Source organism: Protopterus annectens, chromosome 8.part1 (genome assembly GCF_019279795.1).
Source record: "Protopterus annectens isolate FY-2018-M chromosome 8.part1, PAN1.0, whole genome shotgun sequence".
Classification (NCBI taxonomy): Eukaryota; Metazoa; Chordata; order Ceratodontiformes; family Protopteridae; genus Protopterus; species Protopterus annectens.
This window is the reverse complement of record NC_056742.1, coordinates 392512425-392537128: the sequence shown is the minus strand read 5'-3', so window position 1 is coordinate 392537128 and position 24704 is coordinate 392512425. Positions and strand designations below refer to the sequence as shown.

At 41.9% G+C, this 24704-nt stretch overlaps 1 protein-coding gene across 1 annotated transcript in view; it reads right to left on the bottom strand.

The window, feature by feature from the left end:
- The window catches only part of LONP2 (lon peptidase 2, peroxisomal), a 1625174-nt gene that overhangs the window by 618313 nt on the left and 982157 nt on the right, over positions 1-24704 (bottom strand). The gene's annotated exons all lie outside the window — the stretch shown is intronic.

Genomic DNA, 24704 nt, shown 5'->3' with positions numbered 1-24704 from the left:
GGACCCTTTTAACATACTGTCTTCCAGACATGGAAGCCAAGTGAGAAGAAACTTCACTATCTCAGCTGTTCTTGATTGTGTAGAAGACTTCGATTTTGCTTTACCTCATTTTTTTTCTAGTAAGCCACTGAGGATTAGTCTCTGTCAATAATGCCAGACAACAGTTGGTACGCATACAAAGTTTACTGTGCTGTTAACTGTTGAATGGGGGTGCTTTGTAATTGTTCTACTTAAATGTTGACTACTTTTGTAAAAGGCTCTAGAATGTGCAATATCTGAATCTCATTTAGCCTCAGAACACCATATACTGTGATACTAAAGCCACTGTCTCTCTCCCTTATCTCCTCATAGATAGCCCCCTATGCTAACTGCTCACTGCGTGCACCCAGGTTATCGTCGCTGAACTGAAGGACTCCCTCCTAGTGCGAATGCACAGACCAGCTTCCAATTATTAACTATAACTCAAGTGTAAACACCCAAAGTGACTCAGGGTAAAATATACATACTAGCTAAAGTTTCTTAGTCTGGAAGCGTTCCGTTGGCAGGAATCAGACAGTATCTTCCCTAAAAATCAGGCTCTGTTACTATACTGTTAAAATTTACGTCCAGCAAAAACGGCAAGCATTTACTCTAAATCTTTGTCTGCTGAAACTATAGCTGGTTACCTTTAAGACCCAGCAAAACTCCTTGTGGTGTATTCCCCGCTTCGCTTCGCTTGGGCTCGCTCCGCGCCCCACCCTGCCCCCACTTATCCCACCCGCCCCCACTACCTCTACATTTATTAGGTCGCCCAGCCCATCCCACTTGCCACCGACCAATCACAACTGTCCCTCACTCTGACACTTCTCCCTCCCATTTTTCTGACTTTCAATACTACCAAGGTTATTCTCCCTGTCCTCCCACCCACCAACCTCTCATCTCCACTCTGTCACTTCCCCCTCCCACATCCTGCCCTCCCATTCTACCAAGGAAATTCTCCTAGTCCTTACACCCACTAGCCTCTCACTATATCATGGATAGAAACTCATATTCTATCATCCCCTTCATAGTACTACTCCTTCTTATTCCTTATCTTCTAACCAGATATGAAACTCCAGCCCTATCAGGAGCTCACCTCCCCAGGGGTCACACCTCCCTACATTCTAACCATCCCTCCAATCTTATCCCTCCCTCTCTCTACCCTGCTAATAACCCAAGCTCCAAGATAATACATCCTACCCTCCTCCACCCTAAGGCAACCACAACTAAAGCTAATCTTAAATTACTAATTAAACCTCCAAAAACTACTAGACCACATGAAAAAATGTATCACAAAAGATGGCGACATCCACCCCAACCCAGGTCCTAACACTGTCCCATGCCCTAACTCCTCGAAATCCGCAGGAAGCTCTGCTGGCACCCTCCTTATGTTCCACCTCAATCTAAGAAGCATTAATAACAAGGTTCACAACTTACATGCTATGCTAGCTACCCATTCCCCTGACATCATGTGTCTATCGGAAACATGGCTCAAACCAAGCACTAAGGATGAAGAAATTATCCCACCCGGGTATAATATCCTTAGGGCTGATCGGACAACTAGAAAGGGCGGGGGAATAGCTGTCATGTTCAAGAATTCATTGAATATCATAAGGAATACACTCCAACCTCCTAAAGTCTCTAACCTAGAACTGATTGCCCTAAAGCTATGCCTAAACAGCCAAAAAAGTACCAATCTTATAGTAATCTATATACCACCAGGCAAAAACTTAGAAAACCTAGAGCAAACTCTCAGCTGGTTTGCCACCAACTACCCTCAAGAAACCATAGTACTAGGGGACTTTAACATTGACTGGTCCCTCTGCTCCGAGCACACAAATCCTCACCCCATCAACCTACATGGTTTCTCCCAAAATATTCTATCTCCCACTAGAATTGGAAATGCTCAACAAAAAGAGAGTATCATTGACTAGATTCTTACTAACAAAGGTACAAATAACTATACCACAGGGACCCTTCCCAATGACGTTAGTGACCACCTTATTACCTTTATTATAAAACATAAATGTCCACCTACTAACCCCCCCCAACCAGACTAGTTAGAAATAGTAAGAAATTTGTCCCAGACCAATTTCTTGCAGAACTCAAATCGTGTAATTGGTCCATCCTAAAAACTTTACCCCTAGATGAGAGTGTGTCATACTTTAATGACACATTCCTCAAGATACTTGACTCCCACGCCCCAAAGCGACTAATCAGAACTAAGGAACGAATCGCACCTTGGCTAACAAGAGATACTAAAATCAAAATTAAACTCCGAGACCATGCCTGGAACAAATGGAGAGCTACTAAAACTCCCCTAGACTGCACCAAGTTCCTACAGCTTAGAAACTCAACAAAAGCAGCCATTACTTCAGATAAAAAACAATATTTCTGTCACCTCCAGGATAAACACCAGCATAACCCTAAGAAATTTTGGGCTGGATTTAATAACCTCCTTCATCCAGGCAAATCTACCACCCCCACCCCTGAGAAACTCATAGGGAAAGATCCAGAAGAAATAGCCAACACCTTTAACTCTTTTTTTACCGAGACCATTCAGTCCCTAGCCAGTCAGCTTACCTCTACTCCCTCACCTGTAACTTTAACTAAAGACCCTAGTCACCCCTCCTTTAACTTACAACCAACATCTACCTCCTATATTCGTACTCTCTTGAAAAAACTCAAACCAACCACCCCAGCGGCTGACCAACTCCCAGCTGAATACTTACAAATAGCATCTGATGTCATAGCATATCCCATTTCAATCTTGATTAACCGAACCATAACTGAAGCTACCATTCCCTCAATTGGGAAAATCTCTTACATCATCCCTCTCCACAAAGGAGGGACCTCCACGGATACATCCAACTATAGACCCATAGCAATACTGTCTCCACTAGCCAAAATTATGGAACGTTGTGTTCACAAACAACTCATAAACCACCTTACCCTTAATAACCTCTTGTCTAACACCCAGCATGGTTTTCGCCCCCATCATAGTACAACCACTGCTCTTCTCTCCTTTGTTGACTCAGTCAATAACAACCGCAATAATAAATTAATATCCTCCGCTCTCTTTCTTGACCTATCGAAAGCCTTCGACATGGTCAATCACCAGCAGCTGCTCCATACCCTGGAAACCCTACATCTTAGCAACTTAACCATAAGTTGGTTTAATGCTTACCTCTCTGGTAGAAAACAAGCTGTTCAGTGGCAAAACAGGCTATCGGACCTACTCCCCAATAATATTGGTGTTCCCCAGGACTCTATACTCAGTCCCCTTCTCTTCTCTGTCTTTATAAATGATCTTCACTCAGTCATTCCCAAAGCCACCTGCATTCAATATGCAGATGACTCCACCCTGATCTGCTCTGACGTCTCTCTCGCCAAACTCCAAGCTACAACCCAGAACTGCTTTACCATAGTCGAAAAATGGTTCTCAGAATTAAAACTCTTACTTAACCCAACCAAAACCAAGCTACTACTATTTTTCCCCACTGTAACTACCTCCCAAGGAAAAGAACCTCCAAATGCCAACAACCCAACCTTTCAGGATGAAGTGGTGATGACTGTACACCCAAGGGTGAGAGAGTGGTGACTGGAGCAGATTTCAATGGGCATGTTGGTGAAGGGAACAGAGGGGATGAGGAAGTGATGGGTAGGTATGGTGTTAAACAAAGGAATGCAGAAGGTCAGATGGTAGTGGATTTTACGAAAAGGATGGACATGGCTGTGGTGAATACGTATTTTAACAAGAGGGAGGAGCATAGGGTGACATACAAGAGTGGAGGAAAATGCACACAAGTGGATTATATCTTATGTAGGCGGGCCAGTCTGAAGGAGATTGGAGACTGTAAAGTGGTGACCGGAGAAAGTGTCGTTAGGCAGCATAGGATAGTGGTTTGTAGGATGACGTTGGTTATCAAGAGGAGGAGGAGGAGTGTGAGGGCAGCACCAAGGATCAAGTGGTGGAAATTGAAAAAGGGTAACTGTGAGGTGGAGTTCAGGGATGAGTTAAGGCAGGCACTGGGTGGCAGTGAAGAGTTACCAAATAGCTGGGTAACTACAGCAGAGCTAGTAAGGGAGATGGCTAGAAAGGTGCTTGTATCACATCTGGACAGAGGAAGGACGACAAGGAGGCATGGTGGTGGAATGAGGAAGTACAGGAGAGTATACAGAGAAAGAGGTTGGCAAAGAAGAAGTGGGATTGTCAGAGAGATGAAGAAAGTAGACAGGAGTATAAGGAGATGAGGTGCATGGCAAAGAGAGAGGTGGCGAAGGCTAAGGATAAGGCATATGAAGAGTTGTATGAAAGGTTGGACACTAAGGAGGGAGAAAAGGACCTGTACCGATTGGCTAGACAGAGGGACCGAGCTAGGAAAGATGTGCAGCAGGTAAAGGTGATAAAGGATAACGAGGGAAACATACTCACAAGCGAGGAGAGAGTGTTGAGGAGATGGAAAGAGTACTTTGAGGGGTTCATGAATGAAGAGAATGAGAGGGAGAGAAGGTTGGATGATGTAGGGATAGTAAATCATGTTAGCAAGTAGGAAGTAAGGATAGCTATGAAGAATGGAAAGGCTGTTGGCCCAGATGACATCCTGTGAAGCATGGAGGTGTTTAGGTGAAATGGCAGTGGAGTTTTTAACCAGATTGTTTAATGAAATCTTGGAAAGTGAGAGGATGCCTGAGGAATGGAGAAAAAGTGTTTTGGTAATGATTTTTAAGAATAAGGGTGATGTGCACAGCTTTAGTAACTACAGAGGGATAAAATTGATCAGTCACAGCATGAAGTTATGGGAAAGAGTAGTGGAAGCAAGGTTAAGAAGGGACGTGATGATTAGTGATCAGCAGTATGGTTTCATGCCAGGACAGAGCACTACAGATGCGATCTTTTCTCTGAGAGTGTTGATGGAGAAGTACAGAGAATGTCGGAAGGAGTTGCATTGTGTTTTTGTAGACTTAGAGAAAGCATATTACAGGGTGCCTAGAGAGGAGTTGTGGTATTGTATGAGGAAGTCAGGAGTGTCAGAAAAGTATGTAAGAGTGGTACAGGATATGTACGAGGGTAGTGTGACAGCGGTGAGGTCTGCGGTGGGAGTGACAGATGCATTTAAGGTGGAGGTGGGGTTACATCAAGGATCAGCTCAGAGCCCTTTCTTATTTGCAATGGTGATGGACAGATTGATAGACGAGATCAGACAGGAGTCCCCATGGACTATGATGTTTGCAGATGACATTGTGATCTGTAGTGAGAGTAGGGAACAGGTGGAGAATACCCTGGAGAGATGGAGATATGCTCTAGAGAGAACAGGAATGAAGGTCAGCAGGACTAAGACAGAATATATGTGTGTGAATGAGAGGGAGGATAGAGGAATGGTGAGGATGCAAGGAGTAGAGGTGGCGAAGGTGGATGAGTTGAAATACTTGGGGTCAATAGTTCAGAGTAACGGTGAGTGTGGAAGAGAGGAGAAGAAGAGAGTACAGGCAGGATGGAGTGGGTGGAGAAGAGTGTCAGGAGTGATTTGTGACAGATGAGTACCTGTAAGAGTGAAAGGGAAGGTCTACAAGAGGGTAGTGAGACCAGCTATGTTATATGGGTTGGAGACAGTGGCATTGACAAAAAGGCAGGAGTTTGAGCTGGATGTGGCAGAATTAAAGATGTTAAGATTTGCACTGGGTGTGACGAGGGTGGACAGGATTAGGAATAAGTATATTAGAGGGTCAGCCTAGGTTGGAAGGTTTGGAGGCAAAGCAAGAGAGGCACGATTACGTTGGTTTGGATATGTGCTGAGGAGGAATGCTGAGTATATTGGAAAAAGATGCTAAGGATGAAGCTACCAGGTAACAGGAAAAGAAGAAGGCCTAAGATAAAGTTTATGAATGTGGTGAGAGAGGACATGCAGGTGGTTGGTGTGACAGAGAAAGATGCAGAGGACAGGAAGAAATGGAAACAGGTGATCTGCTGTGGCGATCCCTAACGGGAACAGCCGAAAGAAGATGATGATGATGTAGACAGAAACCTGACCTTTGACCATCATGTGTCTACAATCCTAAGGAATTCATTATATTGTGCAACTTATAAGCAAGGGTATGGCATCTGGGTCCAAGGGTGTCATTCTTCAGATGAACTCAGATCGATCACTGGACCCTTTTAACATACTGTCTTCCAGACATGGAAGCCAAGTGAGAAGAAACTTCACTATCTCAGCTGTTCTTGATTGTGTAGAAGACTTCGATTTTGTTTACCTCATTTTTTTTCTAGTAAGCCACTGAGGATTAGTCTCTGTCAATAATGCCAGACAACAGTGTGGCAAAGTTCTTGTTCAGAAAATGCACAGTGATGCAAAATATACTGTTCATTTAATTTTTTTATTAAAAAAAGCATGATTTAAGAAAATGTGTGCATATTTGGAGGGAGGAGATTGTATAGTACTCATACATAATTCTTGTTCCAAAAATGTTAGTGCTGATACAAAACTTATTGTCCTACTAACTTTTAAACGGAATTAGAGGAACAGTTAAAAGCGTGCGCGTGCCTGGGGTTTGCATTATCCTCATGCAAAATTAATTCCTGTGCAAGAAACACACGTGTTGATGCAAAACGTCATTCTACTAACTTTTTAATTGAACTAGAGTAAATTTAAACATTAATTGTGTGTGTATTGGGTGGGTTGCAAGGTGCTCATACACAATTTATTAGACATTCTTAATGTCAATGGAAAAAAGTGCTTGTCACAATGAATGTACAGTGGACTATGTCAGACATTAATGGAGATATGATTTTACATGAAAACACCAAACTACTTGGTGTTGAGATTGACAACTATCTCAGATTCGACATTCACATTTTTCCAACCATAACAAACAGTTCACAAAAAACTAGGGGCATTGTACAGAAACAATTCCTCACCAAAACAGCCAGAATTTGTGTTGCCAATTCCCACCTTATCTCCACTTTACTCTACGCTTCCCCTATACTTACCAACCTGAGACAAACAGACCTAAAAAGCTCAAGGCTTGCTACAACAAAATTGCTAAGCTTGCCACTGCAGCATCCTATCGCAGCCACCACTGTATCTCACTTAGAGAACTTAACTGGCTTGAATTCCCTCAACTTCTTCACCTGAATCATCTCTCTCTTGCTCTCAAGTTAGTAAACTGTCCTTTTAAAGTCCCATCCCTTCAAAATCTTCTCCATCCCTACTGTACCACTAGACCACTACGCCCAACAGCAAAAATTAACTTCTAGTAACCAAAGCCAAGAAAGTACAATTGTGTACACTTACCATAAATGTAGATGTTCGAGTGTATTCACTGTTGCAGTCACTACATTTGGGTAATCTGCTTGCAGGTTGCCCTCAGTTGGCCTAATTAACAAAGTCTTGGGTCCTGCGTCGGCTGCTGTCCCTTCTTCCATGACGTCAGGTTGTCAGGGGTATAAAACATGCAGCAGACACCATTACATCAGTTTTCCTTGTCCCAGATGTCAGGTGTCCCCCTAATGGGGAGCAATTAAACATAAAAACACAAAGGTATACCTCCAACAAAAAAGCAAATACACCAAAAAGGCTTTTAAGCATAGTAAAGGAAAGTAGAGGTATAGCCAAAAGAAGTTAGGGGGCAGGAGGGAGGGTAACCAGGACTGCAACAGTGAATACACTCGAACATCTACATTTATGGTAAGTGTACAAAACTGTACTATGTTCTTCGTGTTTCACTGTTGCAGTCATTAGATATGGGTTGATTCCCAAAGCTATGGTTGGGAGGAGGTGCTTAGATAGCATTATGGCCAGCTATAAGGCCCTGCAAGACTGCAGTGGCAAAGCCAGCTCTGGATTTAGAGAAAATTGGCAAATGATAATGCTTGATGAAAGTATGTACAGAACTCCAGGTAGCAGCTACTAGGATGTCCCTGGTAGGAACGCCTCTGAGAAAAGCTGTAGAAGTAGATGCAGCCCTGGTGGAGTGAGGTCTGATCCCCTGGGGGATAGGTTTTCCATGGTGCTTATAGCAGAAATGAATGCAATGGCTTATCCATTTAGAAATGGTTTGTTTTGAAATAGCCTTCCCCTCTGCCCTAGCAGCAAATGCTACCAGCAGTTGTTCAGATCTTCTTTAAGGTTTAGTCCTGTCCAAGTAGAATCTAAGTTGCCTGTGTACATCCAAGGAATGCAGAATCCGTTCTCCTTTGTTCTGTGGATTGGGAAAGAAGGCTGGCAAATGAATGGACTGATTAAGAGCCACACTGGATACCACCTTGGGCATGAAGGATGGACTGGTTCTGAGTGACACCCTGTCCACATGAAAGATGATGAAAGGTTGCACTGCCATAAAGGCCTGTAATTCAGATACCCTTCTAGCTGAAGTGATTGCTAAAAAGGAAAGCTGTTTTCCAAGGAAGAAATTTTAAGTCTGCAGTAGCAGCTGGCTCGAAAGGAGGTAGAGTGAGTTTCTCCAATACAAAGTTAAGGTCCCAGGCTGGGGTTGGAGCTCTCCTGGGTGGTCTCAAGTTTTTGGCCCCTCTGAGGTACTGCTTGAGCAGTGGATGAGAGAAGAGGGGAGGTTCTGTGTTATAATGAGCTGAAATGGCTGAGGCGTGGATTTTAATTGAGGAAAAAGACAGGCCCTTGTGAAGCATCTCAGTTAAGTGTTGTAAAATCTGAGGTAAATTGGGCGCTGCTGTGCTCATCCCTTGAGATTGGTTCCAGGCACAGAATCTTTTCCATTTTTCAGCATAAGATTTTCTAGTACTAGGCCTCCTTGCCTCTAAGATGACATCCATCACAGGTTTGCTGAGGGATGGTACGGGAGAGTTTAAGTAATTAGCCAGGCTGCAAGGTTCAGTGTTGGAAGCTGAGGGTGCAGAATCTGGTTCTCCTGCTGAGACAGCAGGGAAGAAGTCTGAGGCAGGTGCCGTGGAGATAACCATGACACACTGCACAGGAGGTGGTACCAGTGTTGGCGCGGCCAGTCTGGAGCAATCAAAATCATCCTTGGTTTGTCCTGTTTGACTTTTAGTAGTACTTTGGAGAGCAGAGGCAGTGGGGAGAAGGCATAGACTGATAGGTTTTTCCAGCTGAAGGACAGAGCATCCACTTTCCAGGCTTGTTTGTGGGGAGTCCTTGTGCAAAATTTGTCCAATTGGTAGTTCTGGGGGGAAGCAAAGAGGTCTATATCTGGGCTCCCCCACTCACTTGTCAACATGTTGAAAATCCTTGGTTCCAGTTTCCACTTGTGTCGGTCCATGAGGTTTCTGCTTAGTACGTCTGCCAGTGTATTTAACTTTCCTGACAGGAACTGAGCTTGTAGGTGCACTTGGTAGCTTAAAGCTGTGTTCCACAATGCCATGGCTAGTCTGCAGAGGTGGTAAGAATGTGTACCCCCCCTGCTTGTTTATGTACCACATAACCGTGGTGTTGTCCGTGTTTACCATTAGTTGTCCTGGAAGAATGTAGTCCTTGAAGGCTGTCAGAGCATTCTGTACAGCTAACAGTTCTTTTAGATTGATATGCAGGTGCATTTGACTTGGGTTCCATTTGCCCTGAATGCACTTCCCTGCCAGGTGAGCCCCCCATGCATAGCCTGATGCACCTGCTGTTAGGGTTTGGGCAGCAGGGGTAGTGTGAAAGGTAGTCCTTTGTTTTGGTGGCAGGCCTCTGCCCACCAAAGAAACTCTAGGCGTAGGCAAGGTATGATAGGAATCATTGTTTCTAGGCTGTGAGAATGTTGACTCCATAGGCTTTTTAGATGCCACTGTAGTTTCCTCATATGCAGTCTTGCATATGGAATTAGAAGAATGCAGGAGGCCATGAACCCCAAAGGCTTGCAGTATTTGTCTTGCAGATAGCAGGGTTTTTGTGGCAACTTGTTTGAAGTAGGTTGTCAAATGAATTTGCTTTTCTGGCGTGAGGTAAGCCATCTGGGAAGTTGTATTCAAGCTTGCTCCCAGGAATGTAATTTGTTGACAGGGTACCAGTTGTAATTTCTTTTTGTTTATGGTATACCCCAGACAAGTTAGAACCCTTTTTACAAAAGCCAGATGATTCAAAGTATGTCCTGGCTTTCTGCCTGAATCAGACAATCATCCAGGTATGGGTATATTTGAATACGTCTTTGCCTGCAAAATGCAATAACTGGAGCTAGGCACTTTGTGAATACCGTGGGCGCAGTCGATAAGCAAAAGGGCAGTGCAGAGAACTGATAGTGTGTGTAGCCTGCTTTGAAGCGTAGGGATCTTCTGCAAGATTCCCTTGATTGGGATGTGCAGGTATGCTTCTTTTAAATCTATTGTTTCCAACCAGACATCTTTGCCTAGCATAGGAAGTAATTGGTGAAGAGTCAGCATCTTGAATTTTGGAATCTCCAGAAAGGTGTTTAGAGTAAACAGGTCCAAGATTGGATGCCATGATTTGTCTTTTCTGGGTACCAGGAAAAGTCTGGAGTAGAAACCTTGTCCCTTTTCCTCTTCTGGTACCAGTTGACTAGCCCCCATGCTTAAGAGAGAAAGTACTTGTTTTTGAGCCTCTGCCCACTGGGTCCGGCCACCCACTTGGCGTTGGCAACGTGTGAAAGTGAAATCAGTATCCCTGGGACACTATACTTAAAACCCATTTGTCCTGGGTAATGAGTTCCCAGTTCTTTGGACAAAGAGCAATCTTTCCTCCAAAAGGGGCAGTCAGAAGATAAGTGCTTGGAAAATTTAAAAGGAAGTCATTGAGACAGTTTATCATAAGGGGGGTATCTTGCTATTCCCAGACTTGGAAGTGGAGGCCCCCCACTGCTTAGTTGTGCAAGTCCCGTGGGACTGAAACCTGGGTTTTTTTGCTGTGTCTGGGTTTGGCTAGAGAAGACCTGGAAGGGGGTGGAAAGGGCCAATTCTTAGAAGGCAAGTGCCTACTAAATCTAGGAGGCTGAACTTGTAAAAAGTCTTTAGCAGTTTGCATAGATTTAGCTTTATCTTCCATCTTTTTAAAAACTTCTTCAGCCTTGTTGCCAAACAGGCGGTCCTGATTTAAAGGAGCATCCAACAATTTAGCTTTAACATGATCAGGCAAAGATTGCTCCTTAAGACAAGCATGCCTTCTAAAGCACAGACCCAGTAACAGCAGCCCTGCAAGAGGCCTCTAGAGAATCAAAACCACATTGCAAAGTATGTTTTTCAACTTGTTCAGCACAATGCATTAAATCCTGTAAGTCTTTGTTTTCCACAAAGTCAGGAATCAACATCATTCTCTGATTAAGCAGTCCAATAACATCTTGCTAATATGTTAACATATGAAATTGGCAGTTTAAAGCTCTAATTGCCAAGGTTGCTGAAGTATAAACCTTTTTACCCCATCTATCCAGCACCCTGGAGTCTCTATCAGAAGGGGTAAGATTTTTAGCAGTAGAAACATTAATGCCCTTGGGCCCCTGTGAAATAGTTTCTGGATGTGCAATAGGAGTTTTGAAAAGAAACTTGTGGGACTCAGGGACCCTGTAGTATCTGTCAGGTTTACTGGGAGCAGGAGGCAGGGAATCAGGGGCCAAATTGGATTCTGAGAAAGCATCATCAACAATGTCTAGTACAGGAGGAATAGCCAAAGGCCTATGCTGAGGTAGGAGAAGGAAATCCCTAAGCCTCTTTTTTGAATCAGAAAATTCCTGGCTTTCCCAGTGAAAATGCTCCCATAGAGTATGTAAGGTTTCCCCAAAAGAAAAATCCTCAGGAGGGGAAGCAGAGGGAATAGAGTCCTCTGCATCAGAATCCTCATAAGTAGGTAAGGACAAAACCAGGCCATCAGAAGAGTCAGAAAAAACAGAATCTTGATCAGAAGATTCATAATCAAGCTCAGCCCTAGGCCTCTTAGAGGGGGGGGGGGGGTGGCTACCTCTGATTAGAGTTATTAGATCTTCAGCCATTTTTATCATTTGTTTTTTAGGCATAGAAGTCTGAGAATGTGGCCTGGGCATCAGTTTTTTAGACCTAGATCGAGACTTAGGCCTTAGTAATGAAGGAGGCGTCAATTTAATATGTAAGTCCATAGGCCTGAGTACACCCTCAGAAGCCGGTGCCTGCACAGCGGCTCTGGAGACATCCAAGGTAGAGACATCCTCGAGTTCCATAGTTGAAGTATCTTGCGGCATACCGGACTCCGAATGGGTCTCAGTAGAGGCCTGCGAATCAGAAGTAGCGGGTATCAGGGGCAGCAAAAGCGCCTCACTGAGTACCGGCGAACTGGTGACCGACTTAGGAGAAGCGTCGTTGGGAGTTTTGGACTTCAGTGGCCTGTCTCTGCCTTTATCTTTGCGTTTTTTCGGAATCCTGGTAGTCGGATGGCTAACCAACAATATTTCTGGATAATTAAACCGAGAACCGAAATATTTAGAGGCAAAAATATACCGATGATGGATAGTGCGCTGATTAAATAAAGCGCAAAACCGACAGCAAGGTACGTCGTGGTCAGGGCCTAGGCAAGGAATACAGTATGAATGAAAATCTTTATGAGGTATTTGCTTTCCAGAAGTAATGCAATTATTAACTTTTACTGACATCGGAAGGAGCAAGAAAAAGTTTCCCCAATGGGGTACTTCGCTTTTAGTTGAAGACTTCGGTTTTGAAACTTGAAAATGAAAATTTCAGGAGTCGGCCGACCGGTACTTGCAAACTGCTTCTGCTTCGGGCACTGCACGGCAAGAAAGACTGATGTCATGGCGTCGGCTGCATGTTTTATACCCCTGACGACCTGATGTCATGGAAGAAGGGGCAGCAACTGACGCATGACCCAAGACTTTGTTAATCAGGCCGACTGAGGGCAACCTGCAAGCAGATTACCCAAATGTAATGATTGCAACACTGAAACACGAAGAACATCTCAGCGGAAGAAGCTCTTTTCTCCTGTATAATATCCAGGTTATGGAACCCCCCCCCCCCCTCTATAACCACACTGCCTTCATGCAATCACTTCAAAGCTGTACTAAATACTCATTTAAAAAGTCACTGGTTATGTCCATGCACCAATACTGACTAGTGACCCACCTTTTTTACCTCTCCTTCCTCCACCTCCCCTAGCCACCCTGCCTCCCTCCCTCTGTCAGGTCACTGCAATCTCTCCTCCACAGGCTTTCCCTGTTCCCTCCCCTCCCCAATCTCCCAGACCCTCTTCTAACATACTTAACTACCTCACTTCAGCTCAACTCCAAATATATCTCCAGCTACCTTACACCCAAGTTCTACTTCCTCAGTCTCCTCTTTTACTCCTTCAGTCTTCCCCTGCTATTCCTCTTAGCTCTTTTCCAGCTCATTCCACCATCTTGTGGAATGTCTGCTTTATACGTTTCAGTTTATAGCAATATCTGATGTCTATGAGTTTTTATTTTTGTTCATCTACATTCACTTATTTACATTTACAAGGTTAGATAACAAATGTTTTTATGTTCTGTATTAATTTTATATTAGTCATGATATAGAGTAACTAGTCTTCATTAGTGTCATTGACAATATTTAATATTTCATATTCTTGCATTTTGACACTATACATTATTTTATAGTAAACTATTGTAGTTTAGATATATATATGTATTTATGAAGGCAGCAATTTTAGAAATGTATTTTAAAAAAATTCTTTTAAGTCTTAACATAAAATATGCTTAACTAAGAAGAGGCTATATGGTTTTTAAGTTCATATATTTATATATCTGTGCTGATACTTCTACTAAGCTTCTTTAATGCATATTTACTTGTTTTACAGCTATTAGGTTGAGCGACAATGCACTTGCCACTTTAAATTTGAATGTTCACTAAATGTTAAGTGGTTAATTGATTAATTTTGTTAAATATTTGTGTATTCGTGGAAGACTCAACAATCTATTCATACCATGTCTATGAGTTTATAACAGTAACGGTTTTCAGCTTATTACTATCTGAATACAATTACCATTATTAGTATTCTCTAGCCCGATACTGGAATATCTTGATTATTACTGTGTGTCATATTGCATGGATACAGTGTTACTATTGTATGTATAACAGTGGTTCTTCATGTAACACTGTTGATATATTTTTGTGTGGAGCTTTTCTCCAGGGCCTCTACTGAAAAAAGACCTGTGTCCAGTGGGAATTACCCGCTAAACAAATGTAAATAAATAAATGAACAATCTCCATACTGTTTTCCTTTTTCTTAGAAATATAATGTGTAACAGAAACTTATGTGACAGTCTGCAATCCTTGTAAAACATTTTTGCTGGTTGCTGCAGATTTGTTTGCACTTCTGTCCCTGGTTTTGCAGTGCCCCTGACTTTGCCTCGTATTCCTGATTTGTGACTTATAAAACTTGTGTTTTTTTCTGAAACAAAAAAACTTCAGTCACTAAATAAGGGAGGCTGGTTGCAGATGAAAGCGAAGTATGCTTTTTTTGCCATTTGCTCAGTTTAAAGTCTGGGTTTATGGGACTGATGTACATTTTATGAAACAAGCTGGAATATTTGCATGTAACCAATTGTAAATGGTGTGTGAATATGCACTAAGGAAATAACCAAAAACAAGAGGCTCACGTAGTGTAACGAAGTAACAAATGAATAACAACTCCAATAAACACAACAGGTCCAAAGATGAACACTGGTAATACAACATGTCCTAAGATAAATACTGGTAATACACAGTCTAAGGATCGAATAACCTCAGACATAAACCCCTAGTTAGAGCTCCAATACCTGTGCTGTAGTAAACCAAGAATACAAAGCACCAGTGTAACGTGTAAAACAAACATTATTCCATGTACAAACAACTTTTTAAGCGCTTTCATCCTCTCAGGACTTCTTTGTAACCAGTAAATACTAAAAAAAACATGAATTTCAAATGTATGCAATTGACTGAACAAACAACACTATTGGTGGTCAGTGAATTAATTAATGAGGTAATTAGTAATAAGTCAAAAACTGTTGTAAATAACTCCAGTGTTTTAATAAACAAGAAGAAGCTTAAAAAACTAAGAATAAATATCTTGTTGGTGTGGAATAAACAGATGAAAAAACACTCTTTAAAAATATAAACTGTTTACATAAGCTGTTTAAAAATACAGAGCATTGTGCTTAAACTAGTCCAAGTGAACAAGTGAAATAACTCGGGGTTAAAAAGAAAATGGTGCAATATTGACTAATGGCAAAACAGATAAATGTTCATTTAAACCAAGGTGTGCTGAAGCATTTAATTTAAACTGCCAAAATAACTCTCTGCTTTCAACCCTGGTTTCCCATGCCCCCCCCGTTCACTGAAAAGAACTACTTCCAAAATCCCAAACAAGAAATTGCTGTAGCCAAAACATGAAAGGGAATGTTTAAACTGTGAATTGTTAAGGTTATGTTTGGATGTATCATGACAGTGTTTGTAAAACCTTGTATGGAACTGTCACTCAGTCTTGCCAATATAAAAGCATAACAGTGGGAAGGAACATAGTGCGATGAAAATCACCCCTTTAGTTTGGCAGTTACCATTTGCCAAAGAAAGAGTTGACTGGCAAATGTTAGCTAAAGTCATTGTTCTTGCTACAGCATTGCCCACAAGTCCCACATCTGTGTGTGCCTCTGTGTGACTTGTTAGAGGGAGGCTGTATATTCTCAAACAAACCTTTGATATTTTCCCAGTCTTGTATACAATGCTTGTTGTTGCCCCTAAGGTCTCAAAAATCTTGTCATCCACTTTAAGAATATTCAAATTTCCTGCGGACAATATCTTTAATGTTTTTAAATTCAGAGTTGTAAGTGACCACCAGGGAACTGGACTATTTGGTGTAATCTGTGTGTCCTGTGTGGGGTGCCATGAATAATGGGAGAATGATCTGAGCCTAAGAGTGGCAGAAATTTAGCACCCCAACCCCTGGAAACTTCCTGTTGAAAAGGGTCAAGGAGTTCAGAGGGATAGCCCCTTTCCAAAAACATGTTAAAGATGTAGTCTGTCATTCATTTAAAAAGGTATCATCAGTAGAACTCATTATTGCCACCCTAACTAATTAACCCTTAAATATGTTCCTTTTGCATGAGAGGGGGTGGCAACTATTGAAATGTATGCAAGTGCTAGAAAAGGTGGGTTTTCTGAAAACAGATGACTGGAAACAGTTGTATAACTTGTCTTTCCAGATTCGGACATCTAAATAGTTCACTTCTTCCTTTGTATGCTAGTAGGTGAACATAAGAAAGGATATTGTGGTGTTCAGAAATGTAACAAAATCAGAAATCCCTTAAAACCGAGTTCCAGAATATAAAAATATCATCCAAATATTGTCAGTACAAGTGCCACGAGTCAGAGTAAGAATTGAAAATGCAAGTTTTCTCCCACCAATACATGACCAAATTGGCATATATGGGGGAGCAAGCTGCACCCATTGCCACCCCAGTACCCAACAATAACATTCTCCTTCAAAGAAAATGTATTTATTGCATAAAATTAATTCCATGAGAGAGACAATGGAATTAATAAGACCACTGTCAAAATCAGTGAGTTCTAAAATGGATGAGTGGAAAAATTCCACACCAACAGGATGTGGTATACTGGTGAAAAGGTCTACCACCATCCACTGTCAGAAAGCTAGATGCTTCATTATACAAATGCTGTTTGATTTTGGACAGGAAATCCTACGAGTCTAAGTATGTGACGGGTGAAAGTGTGTGTGTGTTTCAGGACACGGTCAGTCAACACTGCCAGTGGATAAGTTCTGGACCCACAGACAGCCACAATCAACATATAAGGAGGGTTTCTAATATGCTTGTGAACCTTTGGGATGTCGAAAACATATGGTATCAAAGGTTTAGAAATGCATAGAAACTTGCAAAGGTCAGCAGTAACAACAATTTGTATCAATAAATCTCCTAAATAGAAATCAATTTCATTGATAGAGACCTGTGTGGTAGTTATTGAAGTCCTGCAACATACTGGAAACCTGGCAAATGTAATCAGTTTTATCTTCTAACACATTACCCCCTCCTTTATCAGGAACCATCACACTCAGATTCTGTTCTCATCTTAAATTAAATAGTACATCCCTTTCTTCTTTGGTCAGATTAAAGTGCTGTTATGGGAGAAAACCACATAGGGCATACAAATCTTTCTTGCATCTTTTTTCAAAAATAGATAAAGTAGGATTCAGGGGGATTAAAAGTGCTCCTTTTCTTAAAGGGATGGCCAACAAGTCCCTCATTGTTCCTAGTGTTTTTAAAAATAAACTGGAAACTGTTTCTTTGTGAAAAGTTTCATTTTAACCATTAAGTCTAAAATGTGTGGTTTAATGTGGGGGACAAATTTGCAACCATTGCTGAATAGTAAAACATATGTCTTATTAATAGACATGTTACAACCATTTTAAGAAAGCATAATCCTATTATGAGAAGACACTATATGGGACTCAGAAAAATAGGTAATGTTCTGTTCAGGCAAGACTGGTGGCCCATTTTTTTGTCCCCCCCCCTTGCTTTCCCTATGCCCAGAGTCCGTGAGCCTGGGGAAAATTAGTTTGAGGGTTGAAAAAATAAGTTATGTACTCACCATAATTTTCCATCTGTGCTGTCCATTTTCATTCTTCCTCAACCAATGGGGTTTAGATCCACCGCGGCCACTTTCTAATAATTCTAGGATCTGAATCTCAAGCTCCTCCCTTACCCATAATGTTCCTGACCACTACAACACTTCACCTTGAGTTTGCTGCTATTACACAAATTCTATACATACAATACAATGACAATGCTAAGACAGGAAAGTAATAGCTGAAAGATCAGGAGCTCCAACAGGAACTATGGTCCCCAATAACACTTCCATTAGGTCTCTCTCAGAGAAGGACAGGGGAAGGAGGGGGGAAGTTGAGGAAGAATGAAAATGGACAACACAGATGGAACATTATGGTGTGTTCATAACTTCTTTATCTGATGTGGTCATTTTCATTTGTTCCTCAACCAATGGGACAGAGTCCACAGCTACAGTAACCTTGGGTAGCTCTCATGGAAGGATGTTGCGCAGCACTGCGGAACCAAAGGCAGCTCTATTCCTGGAAATGATATTTAACTTATAATATACAATAAAGGTAGGAGTTTTGACCAAGAGGCAGCTGCACAATCAACAACAGTGGCCATAGATCAAGAAGCCGATGAAGAAGACATTGGCTTGGTTGAATGTGCCTTCAGTTCTTAGTGATGCAATACCTTTCAAAGAGTAGATGTAGGAAATACAATCTGTTATCCATTTGACCATGGTAATCTTAGAGACTTGGCCTACCCATTCTTAATTTACAAAAGGAAACAAACAGTTGATCAGATTTTCTGAATGCTTTTGTTCTGTCCAGATAAAAATGCAATTGCCTATGTACATTGAGAAGATGAAAGGTATATTCTCCTTTATTTTCAAATTTAGGGAAGAAAACTGGTAAATTGATGACCTGATTGATATTTTTTTCAGAGGCAAGTTTTGGTCAAAAAAGAAGAATTTGTGCATAAGGTAACTATCTTTGTGAAAAATCAAATATGGTGGTTTGGAAAATGGTGCTTATAGTTCTGATATTCGTCTTGCAGAGGTTATAGCTACAAAAAATACACAATTTTCCAAGAAAGAATTTGAGGTCCACCTTGGTGGATGGCTCAAAAGAGGAATGTATTAAGGCTTGTGAAACCATGTTGAGATCCCAAGGTGGAGTAGGGCCCTTTATTGGAAGTCTAAGTAAGAAGGTACCCCCCCCCCCAAGAAATGCTTTACACAATTTAGATGAAGCTAAATAGGAAGCATTATACCGTATATGGTAGTTGGAGATGGCTGGGAATTGAACCTTAATAGTAGAGAAACTTGCGCCATCCTGGAAAATTCAGGCAAGGAAGTCCAGTTCTACTGGGATTGGAGCAGTGAATGGATCTAATTCTTTCTGTTGAGCCCAAACAGTGAATATTTTCCATTTACTCTTGTAGATTTTTCTAGTAGAAGCTTTATGGGAAGATAGCAATTTTTTTTTGAACTGCAGAGGAAAGCCTGTAATGTCTAGCCATCATCAGAATTGGAGAAACCATGCGGTCAGTTTGAGGGCTACAAGATCTGGGCGAGTCTGTCCTGATGGATGAGATAGGAGGTCTGGACTGGGATATAGTGCCCTTGGAGGATGTACTAGGTGAGACCAAGGGAAGGGGAACCATACCTGTCGAGGACAAAAGGAAGCAATGAGGATCACTCTGCTTTTCAACTGTTGTGCTTTCTGAAGAAATCTGGGGATGAAGGATAGAGGAGAATAAGAGTAAAGGAGACCGGAGGGCCAAGCATGAACTAGAGCATCTCTCAGTGACTGTCCCTGAGGAGGGATCAGGGCAAAGAACCTGCTGCATTTGTTGATGGAGGGGAATACAAATAGGTCACAGCAAGGTTGACCCCACTTGTGGAAGATCATGTTTGCCACTGATTGTTTGAGACAGCATTCATGTGGCATGAGGATGGTCCTGCTGAGTCTGTATGCTAAAATGTTGGACTTCCCTGGTATGTGCACTGCTACTAGGAAGCTGTTGAAAGAGATCACCCATTACCAAACCATCAGTGCTTCTCAACAAAGGGGGTAAGATCTGGTTCCCCATATATGTTGATGTACTAGACTACTGATGTGTTGCCCATTTGTACTGCAACAGTCCCTAAAGGGAGAAAGCTTTGAAAGGCTTGCAATGCTAGAAGCACTCCTATTATCTCTAGGATGTTGATATGCAGATTGGTCTCTTGTACTGACCATGTGCCTTGGACCATCTGTCCTAAGAAACATCCCCACCCTAACTGGGAGGTGGCAGTGGTCAACGTGGCACTTGGGGGAGGAAGTATAAACAGAAGCCCTTGCTCAATTTCTTTGGAGTGGACCCACCAAAGAAGAGAATTTCTGCACTCTTGAGACAATTTTATGGGATGACTCAAGGGACAGCAATGAAAGGACCACTACACTGCTAGAGTCCATTGGAGAATTCTCACATGTAAGTGAGCTGTGGGTATCAAAGTTATAGTGGCAGCCATTGAACCTAATACTCTGAGGATCAATCTTGCTGGGGGCATCGGAATGGCAAGGACCGACCTGACATGTGTTCTCAATGTAAGAATTCTGTTCTGAGGCAAGAAAATTAGACAACTGACTGTGTCCAAATGGGTCCCTATGAAATCTATTACTTGAACTGGTTGTAGATGAGATTTTTGCTTGTTTATGGTGATTCCCAGCACAGCTGCTAGGTGGAGCAGGTAATCTCTGGCTTGTATTAACTGATGCCTGGTTGGAGCAGTCAAGAGCAAGTCTAAATAGGGAAACACTCTGAATCCAAGCAGTCTCAGATGAGCTGCTATCACTGCCATACATTTGGTGAACACCCTAATGGCTGTGGTGAGACCAAAGGGCAGGACTCTGAACTGGTAATGACCGACTCCCAGCCAAAAGCAGAGAAACCTTTGTGAGCTTCTGTTCATTTTGATGTGATAGTATGCATCTTGAAGGTCACCTGAACACATCCAGTCATCCTTCTGAAATAGAAGTAGAATGGACTGGAACGTGCCCATCTAGAATTTGGAGTGCTTTACAAATTGGTTCAGGTGGGTTAGGTCCAGAATTGGCCTGGTCCCCTGTCTTTTTTGGTCCTAAAAGAACATTGGAGGAAATTCTGGATCCTGTTTGGTCTGGTGGGACCTCTTGGATGACTCTTTTTGTCTAGCAACTTTGCAATTTTTTGAGATTCTAGCTCCCTCTGATTGGTTGGGAACACGAGACAGAATTTTCTTTGGTTTTACTAGAATTTGTAAAAAGGGAATGAAATGTCCTCTGGATATGATCCTTTGCACCCAAAAGTCATTTGTGATGGCTAGCCAGGCATCTTGATGCAAGGATAAGTGCCCCCCAACAGCCTTCAGAAGGGGACAGTTGGGCAACCTTTGAGAAATGCTGGAAAGATCTGTCTGAGAAAGAATCTTGAGATCCTTGATTCTGTGAACCCCTCTAATGTGTGGGCAGCATCTACCATTATAATTGCTACCCCGTCTGCCTCTGGGAGGAAAATTCTCCATGCGACTCCTGGAAAGGACCTTGACACTTCTTGAATCACATTTTCTTACCACCATGCTGGTTCCTAGAAAAAAGTCTCTGTGGGTAGAAAAGTGAATTCCAAAGGCAGACAAGGTCTTTCCATCTTGCTCACTCCTGGAAAGAGTCTCTCACTACTGGGCCAAACAATGATGATCCATCACAGGGAGCACTGATGAATGATGCCTTGAAAGGTTCCATGAAGTCACATAACCGCATCCAGGCATGACTCCTTATGGCTATGCCTGAACTAGCCACCACTGATGTACCCTCTGTGGCATGTGAGATTAACTCATGGATGCATTCGAGGATGGCCATTCTTGAGGAAAAGGTTTAATGTTCCTCTGGAGACATGGACCCTGGGGCAGAATTAGAGAGTTCCTTTACTATGTCCATCTGTAATCTGGTGAAGTGTGGCAGGTAATTCAGTGATCACAATGCAAAAGTTGCTGATGCATAAACCCACTTCTCATATTTGCCCAAAGCCCTAGACTCCCTATTAGGGAGATGGACAGTGGAGATGTGTTCTGCTAGCTGCTTCTTTGTGGCTGGCACAACCATGGCATTTACAGGAATTTCTTTCATCCAGTTCTATCTGTTGGGGCACTAAGAATTTTATTCAGTCATTTTGGAACAGGTTCCATAAAGTCCAGCTCCTTCCATGCCCTGCAGGAGACAAGATCGACAAGCTCATCCATTGGGGTGGATAACCCAAGATGTAGATGGGCTAGACCCGAAGGCTTCCAAAAACACAGATTCCTCCTGAGAAGGGTTTTGAGCAGACCAGCCACCTTTCTGGTGGAGGATCTCTAGGATGTCTACAATTGAGACATCTTCCTGTGGAGATCTAGGGGACCCTTCCCCCTCATCAAACTCAGTGTCTTCTATGAGGGATTCCAGGTGCCTCCCTCTTGCACATTCTTTACAAGGAACCTCCTCAGTGGGTTGCTCCAGGGAGGTATCGGAAGGGATGTGGAGCTCCATAGGTGGAACTATTTGGAAGCTCTTCTGCACTGTCACTGAGGTGGACGACGTGAAGTCTCAGACACAGGATCCGGAGATGGTGCAGGCTATGGGTCCAAATGGGTCACGGAGGTAGTCGGACTCAAAGTAGGATGAACTGTCTGATTCGCTGTATTGACTCCCAGGGCCTTAGGATCCATGGATCCTATCCACCTCTGCTTCAGTCAGACTACAAGAGAACCTAACCAAACAGGATATGGAGGGTGGCCTAGAGGACCTGTTGGGAGATTCCTGTAGAAAGGGTGACCTTAACCTCAGGGACACTGGTTCCAGGGAGAATCTGGGAACATGAATACGAGGCAATGTGGAGGTAGACAGTTTGGATCCGTGAGTTTTGGAACCTTTTTGAGAGGTTCTGAAGACGAAGTCTGTGGAAGAGTTTGAGCCCCTGAAGAAGTACGTGTGGAGTAAGCTGAAGCAGGGAGGAAACCTTTTAAAAAAAGTTTAATCCTCCAATCACTAACAGGCCCTTGACTGAAGGTTGCACAAATAGCACATGGGGATTCCAGATGTGCTGGACTTAAACAATAAACGCACTCAATGTGAGCATCAGAATTAGGGATCTTATTCCCACAGGAGGTTGTCACTTACAACTCTGCATTCAAAAGCATTAAAGATATTGTCCACAGGAACTGGAATATTCTTAAAGTGAAATTACATTTTTGAGACCTTAGGGGCAACACCCACCATTTTATACAAGGCTGGAAAAATGTCAAAGGTTGGTTTGACAATATACGGCCCGCCCGCTAAACAATCACCCAGAGGCAAACATGGAGCTTGTAGGCAATGCCCCTATGTATTACAACAAGAACAATGACTTTAGCTAACTTTTGCCAATCAACTCTTTCTTTGGCAAATGGTAACTACCAAAATAAAGGCATGATTTACATCACAATGTCCATGCTTTTATACTGGCAAGACTGAGCGACAGTTCCATATAAGGCTTTACAAACACTGTCATGATACATCTAAACATAACATTAACAATTCACTGTTTAAACCTTCCCTTTCATATTCTGGCTGTAACAAATTCTAGTTTGGGATTTTGGAAGCTGTTCTTTTCAATGAACTGGGAGCCTGTGGGAAACCATGGTTGAAAGCAGAGTTATTTTGGCAGTTTAAATTAAATGCTTCAATACCTGGTTTAAATGTACATTTATCTAGTTTGCCTATTTTAAAGCTTAGGGCTATTAAACTGTAATGTGGGAATGATGTACAATGTTATTAGTCAATATTACATTTTCTTTTTAACCCCTAGTTATTTCACTTTTTCACTTGGACTAGTTTAAGCACAATGCTTTGTATTTTTAAACAGCTTATGTAAACAGTTATACTTTTAAAGAGTGTTTTTGCATCTGTTGTTTATTACACACTATAAGATATTTATTCTTTGTTTTTTAAGCTTCTACTTGTTTGTTAAAGCACTGAAATTATTTACAACAATTTTTGACTTGTTACTAATTACCTTAGTAATTAATTCACTGACAACCAATAGTGTTGTTTGTTCAATCAATTGCATACATTTGAACTTCATTTTTTTAGCATTTACTGGTTCTGAAAGAAATCATGAGAGGATGAAAGCGCTTAACCAGTTGTTTGTATATGGAATGATGTTTGTTCTACACGTTACACTGGTGCTTCGTATTCTTGGTTTACTACTGCACAGGTATTGGAGCTCTAACTAGGGGTTTATGTCTGAGGTTATTCGACCCTTAGACTGTGTATTACCAGTATTTATCTTAGGACCTGTTGTATTACCAGTGTTCATCTCTGGACCTGTTGTGGTTATTGGAGTTGTTATTCATTTGTTGGAATCACTTCCATACACAATGTAAGCCTCTTGTGTTGGAAAATTTGTTTACTACTGTTAGTTTTTGGAACGGTCTCTGATTTTGCTGTGGGTCTACAGCTTTGCCACGTCACTGGTTTGTTCGTCATAATTTTTTTGTTTTTCTAGCAAATCACTAAGAATTAATTGAGGATTACAGCCACTAAATAATGATATTTGACTATTCAGAATTCCTAGCCATAAAAATGTAAGCCAGTGCAAAGAAAAATGCAAACACCATTTGGTCTGTTTAAAGTATACAAGACAACCATTTAAAATTGGTCTCTGATTTTGGATCTTTGTCTCTGATTCTTATTAACAGGTTGACTGTTTTTTTTTTTTTTTTTAATCACAGTCAGGTGGCTTTTACACAACAAAGTGGCTATTTCTGCTAGAAGGGGTAGGAGCTGTCTGTAGATGAAAGTAGTTTACCCTGATTTGAGCAATACAGCCAGCAATGCTTTCTTCCAAGATGCTGGTGCTTCCTCTCCTTTTAAAACACTGTTAAACAACCTTCAGGATATTTAACACTTTTCCCCTCCTAACTTCTAAACTTCCACAGAATACCATCTGTTCCTGGAGACTTTTTCCCTCCTAACGTCTAAACTTCCACAGAATACTATCTGTTCCTGGAGATTTGCCTTTTTATTATATCTCACCACTTTTATCTAATCACTACTTAACAATTCATTGGTGAGCCACACTTTCCTCTGACCTCGGCATAATTAAGTCTTCCATAAATATTATTTGTACGTTTTCTTGGTCCCCACCACTGTTCTATTTTATACAAG